The sequence below is a fragment of the Condylura cristata genome, unplaced genomic scaffold (genome assembly GCF_000260355.1).
Source record: "Condylura cristata isolate star-nosed mole 26May11 unplaced genomic scaffold, ConCri1.0 scaffold00006, whole genome shotgun sequence".
In the NCBI taxonomy this organism is placed as follows: domain Eukaryota; kingdom Metazoa; phylum Chordata; class Mammalia; order Eulipotyphla; family Talpidae; genus Condylura; species Condylura cristata.
Genome location: NW_004567107.1, coordinates 3,344,499 through 3,358,770, shown reverse-complemented (window position 1 = coordinate 3,358,770; position 14,272 = coordinate 3,344,499). Strand labels below are relative to the sequence as shown.

The 14,272-nt window shown below is 49.6% G+C and overlaps 1 pseudogene; it reads right to left on the bottom strand.

Annotated features, from left to right (window-relative positions):
* Nucleotides 1–12,949: 12,949 nt before the first annotated feature.
* LOC101635368 overlaps nt 12,950–14,272 on the bottom strand; it is a 9,178-nt pseudogene continuing 7,855 nt past the window's right edge.

The following is a 14,272-nucleotide window of genomic DNA, read 5'->3' as shown; positions in this document are numbered from 1 at the left end:
TGTCAACGGGAGAGACAAAAATCGAATTTTAAGAAAAAAATCTGATAGCACATGGGGTGTCAGGCTAGGCCCTGGCCGGGTCTGCAAGTCTAACATCCTGGTCTTCAGCTGTCGTTAGATTTTATCTTCCACTCCGAGAGGTGCAGACCGTGGCAGGAGTGAATGTTCCCCATCCATCAGGTCTGGGGGGACCGGCTGGCGGCCGCATCCACATGCTTTTTCTCAAATTCAAGAAACCCGCTTATGAGGAAAACACATTTCCTCCGCCGGCTTCCACCAGGTCCACAGAACCGCTGGAGAAACTTCTGGAATGCAGGTTTTCTTTCACTCAATGTCCCCCTGATTTGAAAATAGCCACTCAAAGTGTTTTGTCCTCATAACTGATCATTTTCAACATGAGCGTAAGAAGGCAGAGACACATATTTAAGGTTTTCATTGTTTTTAAGTTCTCATTAGTAAATGCCACATACTTCCAGATGCCATTTCGAAAAACTTTGCTCAGGAAGATTATTTAGGTTATCTGTAAAGACTCATTTGGTCAATGGCAAATGAACCATGTCAACAGGACAGCAGGTCTTTTTAAACTTCTTGAGAGAACAAATATGTGTATAAACAATTCAAGTAAGGATTACACATCATTCTGATCTATTTAAAGCAAGGCTTGTTTTTGTTTTTATTTTTTTTAAGCTCTGCTTGAAAGCGGTAACCCTTTGTGGGCTTGTTCCAGGGGTCATCTTAATCTGGAAGCCCTTCTCCCAGCCCCCCTCCACGGCCAGCCAGCCCCCTGCAACTTCCATCACCCCCAAAGCTTGGGCTATTTTGGGCACTTACAGGTGCTTCCTTGAAAACCTATTAAACCATATGCTTTTAGATTTCACCCTCGCCCTGGTAACCGTCAAATTCCATATTGTCCCTACCCCGTTAGCTGGCCTTCCTTTCTAGCCACAACATATTTAACACAAGCCAACAGGTTTACTAACAAAACCCCTTTTTAAGAATCTTCATTTGAATGGAATCCACCTTAAAAGTACTGGCCTCCCACCAACAATATGTTTTCAATAAAGTTATCTGTCCTCAAGAACACTGTGTAAACTCCCAGCACACACTTACTAAAATAACAGACCAGAGAAGATGGAAAAATCTTAATAATGAAAATCTTACTCAGCAACAAACAAACTAACACTCCTGGCGACGATGGCATGATCCCCTTCGCCGCCGCATTAAGATGGCTCTCCCCGTCCCTCCCACTGCTGTCCCAGGACATATCATGGACTCGACAGTGAAGAGAAAATTCAAAACAGATGAAAAACTAATCAACCCCCTTACATTCTTGACTAAAATGTGGAAAACTTCATGGAAAAATATTCCAGATCTTAAAAAGACTCCTTTGTGAGCAAATACTATACATGGGCCTTTAAAAACATAAGCCTTGCTCTCGCTCCTCTGGGGACTGTGCGTTATCAGAAATGCGTCCATCCTGTCGGGTGCCACGTGACAAAGGTTCTGAGGTTCCCTTCCTCCCCCCTTAACACTCAAGAAGGACCCCAGAGAGCTTGTGTCTATGTGGTTACAGCTGCCAACGTTTACTCATCAGAGATTAAAAGCAGAGACACTTGCAAAGATAGGTGTTCATGTAAAAAGGCAACAGTAAATCCATTCCATATTAGTGCAAATTATAATTTAAAAAATTAAACTCGTAGGGGCCCTCGCTGGTGGTGCAGTGAGTTAAAGCGCAGCACCATGAAGCTCACCGCAGCTGCTTCCCCAAGAGTTCGCACCAGGGAGGGACCCCCAGGGCGCGGCAGACCTCCCCTGTCTCCCCACTGCTCCCCTCAGCAGTGGATTTCAGTCCATCCGCCTGTCCTGCTCCCCACTCTGTCGCCGGTGAATCCTCTCACCCCCGTCCCTCTGGCCTACACACCACTTCTTGTATGCATAAACCAATAAAAATAAATCTTTAAAGCTTTAGAAGTATTAAAAAATTAAAAGCCTTGACTCCCAGACAGCAGCCTCTTGATGCCTGGCTGCCACAACACACTTGCATTGCTATGAATTTTCCACGCGGGCCCATAAAATGCTGGTGGGTCCGAGCGCGGCCCGGGGGCGACGTCAGAAGTATTGTCACTGCGTTCAGGGGCTTCCCTGGGCGCTCAGGGGGTTCCCGGGGCGGACACCGCCCCTTATATTTTAAAATCGCCTTTGTTTCCATCACTACTTCTTTCTGCTTATCTGCAGGGCCCTTAACAATCTGCAGGCTGGCAAGCAAATACAAATTTTCCAAAATTCAAATTGTGGCTTACAAGCTAGATTTTTATCCTGGGCAGCAAGTGCTGTCCAGCTGTGGCTACTGGCGGCCATCCTTGAAGTGACCGCAGGCTTCGCCCTACCAAATGTCCACTGCTCGGTGGCCAGCGGGCAGGGGGTTCTTTAGAGGGGACCGGCAGCACAGCCTCTGCGCTCAGACCGCACTTGTGGTTCAAAAACAAGTAATGATGTAAGAAAATAAATAAATTTAATATAAAAAACGGGCTCCAGGTGGGGTCACACACACCGCCAGGAGGCATGAGTCTGCAGTGCCGGCCGGCCGCACTGCCCGTGGCCTGAACCTTCGCCGGGGTTGCACGGGATATTTTCAAGTAGCAGCTCACAACCAGGGCCCCCTGCGGGAACCCCACCCCCGCAGCCCCTCGAGCCTCTCAGGCTCCATGACGCCGCACCCACCCATCAGCGCTGCGATGGCGCTCCAGGCCTTGGGGGGGTCAAACCAAACCAAGAGGATGGTGGCATCTGCGGAGGGCGGTGATGGCGTCTCATCCCATCACCGCCCCTGAGGATCAGAGTCCAGCAGACACCGATTTTGCCTTCAGAACACTGACAGGGCATCGAGCAGGCCTGGGTGTGTGAGCTCAGCCTAAGATTCTCCTGGTTATTGGGAAGTTGTCCGCAGTCTGATTTTATTTTTCAAAGAATGCGAGAGAGGACACAGGTGCCCTGCACAAGCCGAGCTGCTTGGGCCTCACTCCCCATGCCCGAGTTTTCTTCGAGTATAGGTCAACGTTTAGTGTAGAACTTCCTGGAGGTGAAAATTACGCCACCCCCCACCCAAACTCCTTGGAATAAGCCAATCTAGTGGAAATCTAAGTTGCTACAGTTACCCCTGGGGAAACAGTTCAGATAAAAGACAGGCTGTGTGAGAGCCCCTTCCGGCAGCCACCACGGGGACCTGGCCCCAGGTTCGGGGGGAGGGGGCGGGGGTGCCCTACACTACTGTTTTAGGCTACTCTGCTTTGGGATAAACCCACTTTCCCAAGGAGGGGGCCCTCAGAGCAGGTCTCAGGGCTCCGCTTGACAGGGTCCGGGTCACATCCCGGGTTGCCTCCCGTCTCTCTGGGAGACCTGCCAGAAGGTGCAGGCTCCCTGGGGGCACAGAACAGCCCCCACTTCAGATGCTCTTAAAAATCAATTTGGTTCTGAAGAGTAAAGTCACTCTCCAGAAAGGCACAAAGACTTAACCTCGGTGAACAAAAATGTGTTGGGCACTAGAGAAACAGAATTTCATGGGTATCTGGGATGACAAAGACGCCCATTAATCTCCACGAATGCATTGAGGGTTTTCTCGCACGTTCTGTGAACAGCAGAAGACCCACATGTATTTTTTCCACATAAAGGCATCAGACCTTGAAATGACGAAACCATTATCCTAAGTGACCTCAACGGTCACCCACATAAAAAGGACACGTGAAAGGGGGCATTCTTGTTCCCCTGAAGTATTTAGCTGCCCATTTATCGAGAGAAACCACTCCTTGGCCCATAGAGTCATGTTTCCTGGCTCAGCAATGCAGATCAGCCACAAGCTTCCATGGAAGCCAAGCCAAGAGAATCCCTTCTTTCGGGGATCACTTTGCCCTGAGACCCCGGCCCTCCCTCCTCACTGCCTCAAAATCATGTTCACGGCCTCATTCTTTCTCTGGAAATCTGGTCTTCTTTCCTGGCTCAGCCACAGCAAACTTAGAGCAAGCTGCCCCCCCCACCCCCACGCAGGGAACATGTATGCTCACGTGACCCCGGGCCTGCAGCCGGACCCCGCGATCCCACAGAGCACTGGCGTCTCAGTACCACTGTCCTCACCACGGATGTCCTGCTGCCTCTGTCCTTGGTTCCTTTCAAGGAGCACAGTCGCCTTATGTTGTGGCCACACAGGCAGGCGCGGGAAATCATCTGTTCATCTACTGTTTCTGAAACGGGACTTCACTTTGGGGTGCTGTGCTCCCTGGGCTGAAGATGCCTGGTCAGCAGCCTGGGGCAGATGGGTGACATGGGGCTCCAGGGTCACAGCGTCACCCGCAGCTGGACAGCCGAGATGACCTGGCGCACCCGAGCAGAGAAGGGATGAGGACGAAGTGAGAGTTTTGTGTGCCTCGGACGCTCTTTAAATGCAGTGGGCAGCTTGCCACAGGGGCAGCCCACGTGGGCACGTTTACCCCACCAGCCCAGCAGAGCATCTGCTTCTGCTGTGAAAGTGAAAACACCGAGAAATTATTCTACATTCCAGCTCCTCTCCAGCAACTGCATCCTAGACAGGAGAGGTGAGACCATAAACAGAAGCAAGAGGGAAAAATTACATGGATGAGTTAAAAACAAACCTCTCCTGGAGTTTGAGAGGCCTGGGTGAAGCCACTGCCTGAGGAGAGGCAGGCGGGGTAGGAAACCGCAGCTTCGGATTTTCATCACAACAATCCCATTGTCTGAAAGGGCAGCAAGGAGGCTGGTGCTGGAGGAGGCTGGTGCTGGACGAGCAAAGTGAAGGGCATGGCCAGTGTCTGACGGGGCTGCTGAGTGTGGGTCCCCAGGCCAGGCTGCACCCTGAAATCCACATGGCAGCGTGGAGGAAGTGCACCAGAATTTGGGCGACGTTGGCATCTGGGTGAGATTTGGAGGGAATATGGGCATGGAATGTATCCCTCTAAGGCGGTGCAGTAAACGGCTGCCCGCTGCAAGGTGCCCTCTCCCGCCCTGACATGGGGGGCTCTTTCAGCCCCCCTAACCCCCGCTGTTTCTTTGGATATCTCAGAGCAAGAAGCAAAAGCAAACACCTGCAGGGTCCCCCAATCATACGGAATGAAGGAATCAATAAGAAAAACATTGTCAAGGTCAACAGTGTTCAAGAGCACTTATTCTTTGTCACTGAGAAAGAAACACTCATTTTTGAAATGAAAAACAACGTCTGCAGATCAGCATGATCATAGATCTTCAGAAAAAGATAAAGGATGATGAAGTTGTGAAAACACGGTGTAAAGAAGTCGGGGGTTAGGGCTCGATCGACCCCCGTGGGAGACGGAAAATAGATTTAGAACATTTTGCTCTTTTAGAGGACGAGGCAGCGCCCCATTGTGACACTGCCAGTTCAGCGTGACTGTCAGAAGGGCAGATTGGAAGACAAACATCTCTGACACGAAGCCTCAGCACCAGAGTCGGGGCATCTCCTGGCTCGTTTCCTGGCTTTGCGCACGGCCAGGCTGTCTCGTGTGAACGGCTCTCAGCGCAGCCAGCCCAGAGTTCATTCACCTTCGCCTCCTCCGGCGTCCTGCATTCCTTTAAGCTCCAGAGCCCTTGTCCAACGTCCCACAGCATTCTCTGCAAGTAATTCTCCCAGCAAACAAGCCCAAGACCCACCCCACGGGCAGAAGAAAAGAGGGAGAAAGGAAGAAACCGCACCCTAAACACTTTGAAGGACTTTGAAGGCATCCGAAGACCAAGGGCTATAACCTAAATTTTTAATAAGGCCCAAAGGCAGGATTTTTTTTCTAAGCCCTGCTTATTTTTAAACTCTAGAGACATTTCCAGGTGTGTGTGTGTTGGGGGTGGGGGTGAGGCGCTGCAAAATACCAAAAAAAAAAAAAAAAAAAAAGAGGGTCCGGCACCTGAAACTCAGTTAACAGCAATGAAAAAGACTTTCCAACCACATATCCGTGAACTCCCTTCCAGCTGGGATTAGGGCTGGCTAGGCTGCACAGAGGTCTTGCCATGCTAAGACAAGGGGGCCGAAGCCTGAACCCCACTCACACGGTGGAATGTCTGGACTCCAAGAGCCCACAACACAGGCTCGATTGGACCAATCAGGAACTGTGTGAGAACAGGCGCCGGGGCTGAGGTGGAAATGGCCCCGTGCGTGCCAGGTTGCGGGAGGTGCTGGTCTGCAGGTGCCAGGCAGTGTGACCCCAGCATTCGGGACGGATATACAGCCAGGCTCTCCACTGGCTGCTTCAAGCCCTTGGGGACACCAGCCTGTCCTTACGGCCTCTGGTTACACAAAACGCCACACACCCTGTGGGGGCACCTCTCCTAATACAAGACCACTGTGGCCCTCTCGCTCGCACCTGGGACTCGAACACGTGGCATCCCTGGCCAGCCAGCTGTGTGGGCAAGGGTGGGCCACTGAGAAGGGCTGTGCCCCCTAGAGAGCATCTCTTAACCTGACCACCGCAGTGGCCTGTGGGACGGAACCCGGCCAGCGTGAGGAGGGAGCACGCAGGGATGCCGGGAATGGCAGAATGCCCAGGTGGGAAAGCACCTGGCTCTGTGACAAAATTGCTGAACTTTGACACCAGCTCCAGAACCTCCCTCCCAGCCCCTGGACTTTGTGAAATGTGAGGTCATCTGTGTCCTCTAAGCCGCTTGCTTGTGGAGCATTTGTTTCTTTTCACCAACCCCTCCACCCAGCCGTGGCCAGTCAAGCATTCCCTGCGGCAAGTTGACCACGGCTCGAGCCGTGCAGCAACCGGGAGACCCAGTGGTGAAGGGGGTCAAGGGGGTTCACACAGAAGCGCAATGGCAGCTATAAACTCTGGAGCCGACTGGGTGTGGGAAGGGAGGGAGTCTCTCAGAGGACTGGCGTCTGCGAGTGAGGGTGGCCAGGGAGGAGGCAGAGGAGGGGAACAGGAAAGCACCCCAGGCACAAGAACTCGGCAGAGGCTGAGGAAGGGAGGGAGATACAGACCCAGGTGAGGGAGACACCAGGGGCAGGCCGCCCAGGGGCAGGCCGCAGGGCGGCGGCCACAGCCGGCTTCCCAGGCTGGGGACCTGGGCTGGCGACGCTCTCTGCCAGCCAATACAATCCCGCTCTCTCTCCAAGACCTCGTGGCTTGCAGCCCATGTGTTGAATTATTGAGCGAGGTTAGGGATACGGTCTCCGCTGAAAAGCGCTTTGCCACTGTGCTGAGGCCCTATTCTGTTAAAGAAGAGAGATCTCACTTTGCGATAAATCGGGAGCCTTATTGATGGGTGCTTGCTTCTCCTCAGCACTCACCCAGAGCCGGCAGTTTGAGTTTCACCGTGCGGAACATTCCAGGGCACCTGGGCACTGGGTTCGAGTTCTGACTGCCACAGCTCTAGTCTGGTGACTGCAGAGCCGGGGACTTTGGACAAGAGTCTTTCTCTGTGAAGCCTCAGTTTCCTCCTCTGGTAAATGGAGGGACATCTCACCCTCCTTGATAAAAGGTTCTTCACGCAATTAAAATGTAGGGAAAACACAGAGAAATGTAAGTTTGTGTTAGTGGCCTGTCATTTTTGTGAAATAAAATGTTAGCACCACACTCCAAAAACAGCTGATATCTTGGCACTGACATTCCCAGAAGAGAGCATGAAGTGAGACAATAGGCTTCACAGGAAGGGATAATTAATTCAAAAGACTGGATTTTAAAATAATTTATTGAGGTAAATGCTTGGAGAGAGGTCATTATCGCTGTCTTAATGCAGGTCCACAATCTGTCATTTGAAACACAAAATCCCCAGGTCCCTGAAAGCCAATTCTCCCCCCTTATTCACCTACGACACACCTCCCCCAGGCCTGTTTCTAGTCTCTGGCGCACTGTGGATATTCATAGCTTTCATGACAGACATCATCTCATTCATACATCACGTGATCAGCTTACTCTAGCTCCTTTCTAAATTTTAAGAATGTCTGGAATTTGAAAACACATTTCGCTCCAAAGTTTTTGGATAAGGGTTTCAGGGCTTCATTCTGGGAAACAAGTGGCTTGACAGGGCAAGACAGGAAGTAAAAAGGCACAGGGGGCCCTCCCTGGTGGCACAGCGGGTTAAAGCGCAGCACTGAGAGGCTAAAGCCGCTTCCGCATGAGTTCGATCCCCGCCTGCCCCGGAGGAGACCACATGGTGTGGCAGACCTCTCCTGACCCGCCCGCTGCTCCCCTCAGCAGTGGACTTCGTCGATCTGCCTGTTCTGCTCCCCGCTCTGTCTCTGGTGAAGCCTCTCACTGCCCCGAGCCTCTGGCCTGGACCCCAGTTCTGTATGCATAAATAAATAAATCTTTAAAAAAAAAAAAAAAGGCACAGGGATTGGGGAGGAAGAAAGGAAGCGGCCCTCCCTCAGCGACGCACAACTAACAACGGAGTCCACCTGTCCGTGCGCAGGAGTGTGTAACACGACTGCTGGGCATAAAATCAACATGTGCAGCCCAACTGCTTTCTGGACATCTGCAGAGCCTGAACTTTTAGAAACAAAATCACTGAAAACAGCATGAAAAACTGCAAGCAGAGAGAAATATACTTAATTTAAAAAATGTAAAAACCATAGCAGAGAAAATGATAAAACTTAATTAAAAGACATCCTAAAAAATAAATGAGCGCTATGAGCCATATTCACAGACATTCTAGATGCTTCCGATTGTAGAAGCTTCTCTGCAGCTTATCATGGATTCAACACAGCTCCGATTAAAATCCCACCCCCACTGGGCTTTTTTTTTGAGACTATAATTCAGGGTTGCAAAGGTCAATGTGTAGCCAAAACACTCTTGAAGAAGAGCGAGGAGGGTGCCAGAGTCCTGGGAATACTTGTGCGAGTCCACGGGGTGGGTCTGGTCAGACAAATGGGCGAGCAGGCAAATGCAAAGGGCAGGAAGGCCAGGCACCAGCCCACGCAAAAAAAAAAAAGACTTTGCATGGAAAAGGGGAGGGCTGGATGGACCTGGACTCTGGAACCCTGGCTCTGACAGCAACCCTGTCACACCACACAAGTTACTTAGCCTCGGTTCCTGTTTCTTATCTTTAAAACAGAGATTAAATAATCAGGATGAAAGCAAAATCGATCTGTAGGGTTATTGTAAGGATTAAATGTTATCTTCATCTTGCCTCACAAGCCCTCATTAAGTGCTGATGCTTCATCCTCACAATGATAACAAAGATGGTGATGATGATGATGATGTCAATGACAATGGCAGTGACAGAGAGGAGCTCACCACCCCCATAGTCATGGGCCACGGATCACTGACGTACTCCAGCTGCACACCACAGCCAGCCTTCCCCTCATGACCTGGCACCTGACGCTGGGTTTCCAGTTTTGTATGCCGTCATGCCCACCATCACCGGCCAAGGGGAGAGGCCTGGCTGTCCAATTAAAAATGCTGGCAAAGGCGAGAAAATAACAAAAATAATGAACAACCATATACCAGAGACATGTTGTGGGGGTGGAGTGGGGAATGGGATCAAAAATGGGAGGGCGGGGGAGGGAAATGCATGGGACTATGGTGGTGGCACACGGGTGATTTGGTGATGGGAAACCCGCGGGGATTACAATCGAGATGGGAAAAAAAAATGTGCAAAATGATGTAAAAATAAACTTTAAAAAAAATTGAAATAAAATGCATATTCAAAATAAAAAAAATGCTGGCAAATCATGGGTCTATTGGGGGAGAAACAAAGAACCTCTATTTCTTGCAATATCTCTAATTCCATGTAGATCAAGGTCATAAATGTCAAAGACAACAATATACAGCTTGCAGGAGACAACAGAGAAGACCCTTCTGATCTTGAGGTAGGAAAGGATTTCTAAAGGCACACGAGAAGGCAGGCATCCAAGGAAAAGGCAACGACATTGATGATATGAAGAACAAAGACTTGCCTTCCTGAAAAGGTACCACAGGAAGGGGGAAGGACAGAGGTCAGCCAGGAGAAGGAACCCGGCACACACCTGAGTGAGAAAGGATTTGGTTCTAGATCAGACAAAGAGCTTCCAATCAATTCTTTTAAGAATATGAACTAACCCTAGGGCCTCCCTGGTGGTGCAGGGGTTAAGACTCAGCACTACCAGCTAGCCACCATGACATGGGTTCGATCCCTGGCCAGGGGGTGACCCACAGGGTGCAGCAGACCTCTCCTGTCTCCCCGCTGCTCCCCTCAGCAGTGTGTTTCAGTGGATCTGCCTGCTCTGCTCCCCACTCTGTCTCTGGGGAATCCTCTCATCCCCTGCACTTCTGGCTGTACCCCAGTTCTTGTATGCAGCAATAAGTAAAATTTAAAACAAAGAAAAATTTGAGTGCAAAAGTCTGGCTGATATTCAAGTCTGGGGGCGGGTAAGAATGTCAGGGGTGGGCTGAGGGCCATGGGGGGCTTCTGGGATGCGAAATTCTGTTTCCTCACCTAGCGAAATGGAAGTGTTGGCTCATTCACTATTCTGTACACGTCACGCTATAGGTGCAAGTTGCGTGCCTTCCTTTGTGACATTCCATCATTGATATTTAATCGCTAGTTTGCAGCTGGGTTGACGGGAGACTCTTCAGTGTAAGAGAAACTTAAGGCCTCCTGAAGCCTCTGCCCACAGGAGATCAGAAGTGAAGAGAAGACATGTAGGAAAGAAAGAGTAAAGTCAATAGAAAAATCTATTACAGCAAGTATTGAACTATTACTTTTCCCTTGACTCATGTACTTCCTATTTTGTTCTCATAAAAAAAAAAAAAAAAGTTCTTCAGAAAGTGGGCATCATTTCATACCCAAGTATGGATTGATTATTGATTGTAAAGAGAGACTTTACACTTCAGGGGTGAACATCTAAAAAGCAAAAAATCCAGGGCTATTTCTATCTAACAGCTAACAATATTTTTCACCTGTCGCCCCAGGAATATGATAGATAAATTTCCTGCAAACAAAATACTTGTGAAGGTTAAGAGAACGCAAAATATTACATTAGGCAACCAATACTGTTTCTGCCCCTGTGCCAAAGTTACATTCGTCCATTCATCCCACATGATTTTCCTGCACGCCTCTGATGTCTGAGAACCGATTCCACAAAAAGACTACAGCTGCATTCTCATGGCGCTCACACACTGATCGATCCTTACTGTACATGGCTATAAAGAAATTGCAGAAAGATTAATTCAAAACTAATTTACTTTGCAGTCCCATGAGAAGGATGACCAGGCCTCTGCATAGAAGGATTTTACAGCCGTCAATACGGATCAGCAGGAAAGACAGTCAAAATACTCAGCGACCAGTATCAACGGACTCCCCATCCAGTCAGGAGCGGCCAGCTGCGCAGCTTGCCCGGCCTTTGCCCAGCACGGTGGAGCAGTTACATCCCACCAGCAAGGCTAACGGGGCACCTGGCTGACTAAGCCCGGGCCAGGAGTCATAAAACAAATGGAGCCCAAAAAGTCCACTTTGGAAAGTGAATTCATTATGCATTTCTTTGCTTATTCATGGAGTTAACCTTTTTTAGATATGTTTGTTAACCCTTGGAATTTCCTCTTACAACTGTTCTCAATCTTTATTCTAACAGAAGCTTTGTATTTATCTTTTAGTTTTACACAAACTCTTCATATTAAGGATGTTTCACAAAAGTAATGTTTAAGTCTGTAATGTCCGTTATGTATTCCTAGTTTGATTTAATGTTATACGTATATATTTAAAATCATCTATCTGTAGGGTCTCCCTGGTGATACAGGGGGTGAAAGTCTCAGTACTATCAAGTTATCAGGGGCCACAATGACATGGGTTTGATCCCTGGCCAGGGAGTGACCCCCAGGGTGCAGCAGACCCCTCCCTGCTGCTCCCCTCAGCAGCGTGTTTCATTCAGTCCACCTGTTCTGCTCCCCACTCTGTCTCTGGTGACTCCTCTCCCCCCTGCACCTCTGGCCTGTACCCCAGCTCTTACACGCATAAATAAGTAAAAATAAATCTTGAAAAAATTTAAATTATATGTGTAAACATACATGTAACCATACGAATATCTGGTTACCCCAAGGGGTTAGCACTCTGAGGATTCCCCGACTACATTCCACTTCTCTGTGTCTTCCAATTTCTCTTCAATAAGTGCTTTTTCTGATCACCAATATAGTACAATATTCATTTAATGACTTATCATTTTAAAGATACCTAGAGAAATAACAGAAGCAAATTATGGAAGTAACTTTTTTTTTTAAAGATTTATTTATTTATGCACACAGAACTGGGGTGCAGGCTAGAGGTGCAGGGCAGTGAGAGGCTTCACCAGAGACAGAGTGGGGAGCAGAACAGGCAGATCAGTGAAGCACACTGCTGAGGGGAGCAGTGGGCGGGGTCAGGAGAGGTCTGCGGCGCCATGCGGTCACTTCCCAGGGCAGGGATGGGACTCATGCTAGAATGGCTTTCGAACTCCTGCTGCAGTGGCTTTAGCTTCTCAGTGCTGTGCTTTAACCTGCTGCGCCACCAGGGAGGGCCTACCAAGTAGCCTCTACCTACACTTTACTGTGTTACCATATCCTCGGAGGCAGTAACTTGTGATAAATCAGCTGATGTATTCCCACTGGATCCAAATTTATTCCAAATTCACTAAGGGGAAAAACATCTCTCCTGACAAGCCATGGAACATTCAGTAGAAACCCAAGGCTCATTTTCAACAGTCTTCCCTCCAAATGTCCAAGTCAACTCCGAGGGCTGCTCCCCCACGGCTGAGGCCCTCAGAGGGCACAGCTTGCCGACACAGTCACCCCTCTCCCTCGGCGACCTCACAGGACTGACTCACCACCTCCTCACCCTCAGTCAGGCCTCACTGGCACACGCTCCCTGTGCTGTCTCTAAGTATTTCCGGAATGAATGAATAAGTGGAAACTTCTTCGACCATCGCTGGAATCCTGCTGTTTCAGTCGTTCTGACCAGTGAGGCCCTGACCGCGTGGGCCTCACGTGGGTGGTTCCTTGCCCGACTTCAGCATGAAGTGTGCGGCCGCTTGGCATAGCTCTGGGCGCCGTGAAGAGCTTGGCTGTTTGCGACTGTCAGCAGCCACCGCAATCGCTGTTTCCGAGGAGCAGACAAGAATCCAGAGTTTGTGTTTATCTGATGGTCGTGTTTTTTTTAACATCCCTGATCTACCCCTAGGTGGCTTCTGAGCCCTGGGATGATGGAGTGTGAAGTTTTTCTTTAAACTTCTATGACACGCCAAAGAATGTGAAGTAGCTAAATGTTTAGATACCTATAATCCGAGCAGTGTTTTCCTTTCATTAGTTATACAGGGAGGTCAGGCCTAAGAACTTTCACAAATAAACATTAGTTGACATTTCAAAGAAAACTCGCCCAGTTTGGCCTTGTGGCTGAGTGCTAGGGCTGGTGTCTAGCTTCAGCTTAGAATTGTGTTTTGAGCTCTTTCTGTGTTAGAAACGTTTTTTGAAGATTGATTTATTTGTGCATTCAAGAGCTGGGGTGTGGGCCAGAGGTGGGAGGGCGGGGAGAGGGTTCACCAGAGTCAGAGGGGGGAGCAGAACAGGCAGACTGACTGAGATCCACTGCTGGGGGGAGCAGCGGGGAGGTAGGAGGGAGAGGTCTGCGGCGCCCCGTGGGTCACTCCTTGGTGGGGGATCGAACTTGTACTGCAGCGGCTGCCAATAGCGTCATTGTGCTGCGCTTAACCCTTTGCACCACCGGGAAGGCCCCGGTGTTAGAACTTTCTTTCGGACAAATGCTAAGACAACTGACACATGTCACCCAACTGGGGGCGTGAAGTCACTCCTTCAACCCCTGTTGCAACATCCTCAGCCCTCAGAGCAGGTAACAACAGCCTATACTTAATCTCACGCGGCTGGACGCTTAAAAATGGTGCAAATGGCAACTTTTATGCTATATATGCGTTACCAAAACAGATCTAAGGAGAAGGAAGAGTTGTAGCAGGAATCAGAAAGAACACACTGGACCGGCTCCCTGAAAGGAATTCTGGAGTAGGGTGGGGTGGTCAGAGACCCCTGGGGACAGTGGAGTTGTGCTGACACTGGTAGGGGCCCTCCCTGGCCCTCTCCACCCCATTTTCTCATAAAGGCTGGAAAGCAAAACACAGCATCTTTTAGACTTTCTTGTGCTTAACGATCTGGGTTTGGACTTCAAGAGTGAGGTGGATTCCACGAGACATGGGAAGCAAAAATAAGACACTGGGAAAAAGTAGCAGTACCCAGACCTCCCTAGTGGTGCAAGGGGCTGAAGCACAGCGCTGTGAGGCTGTCCCGCCACAGCAGCA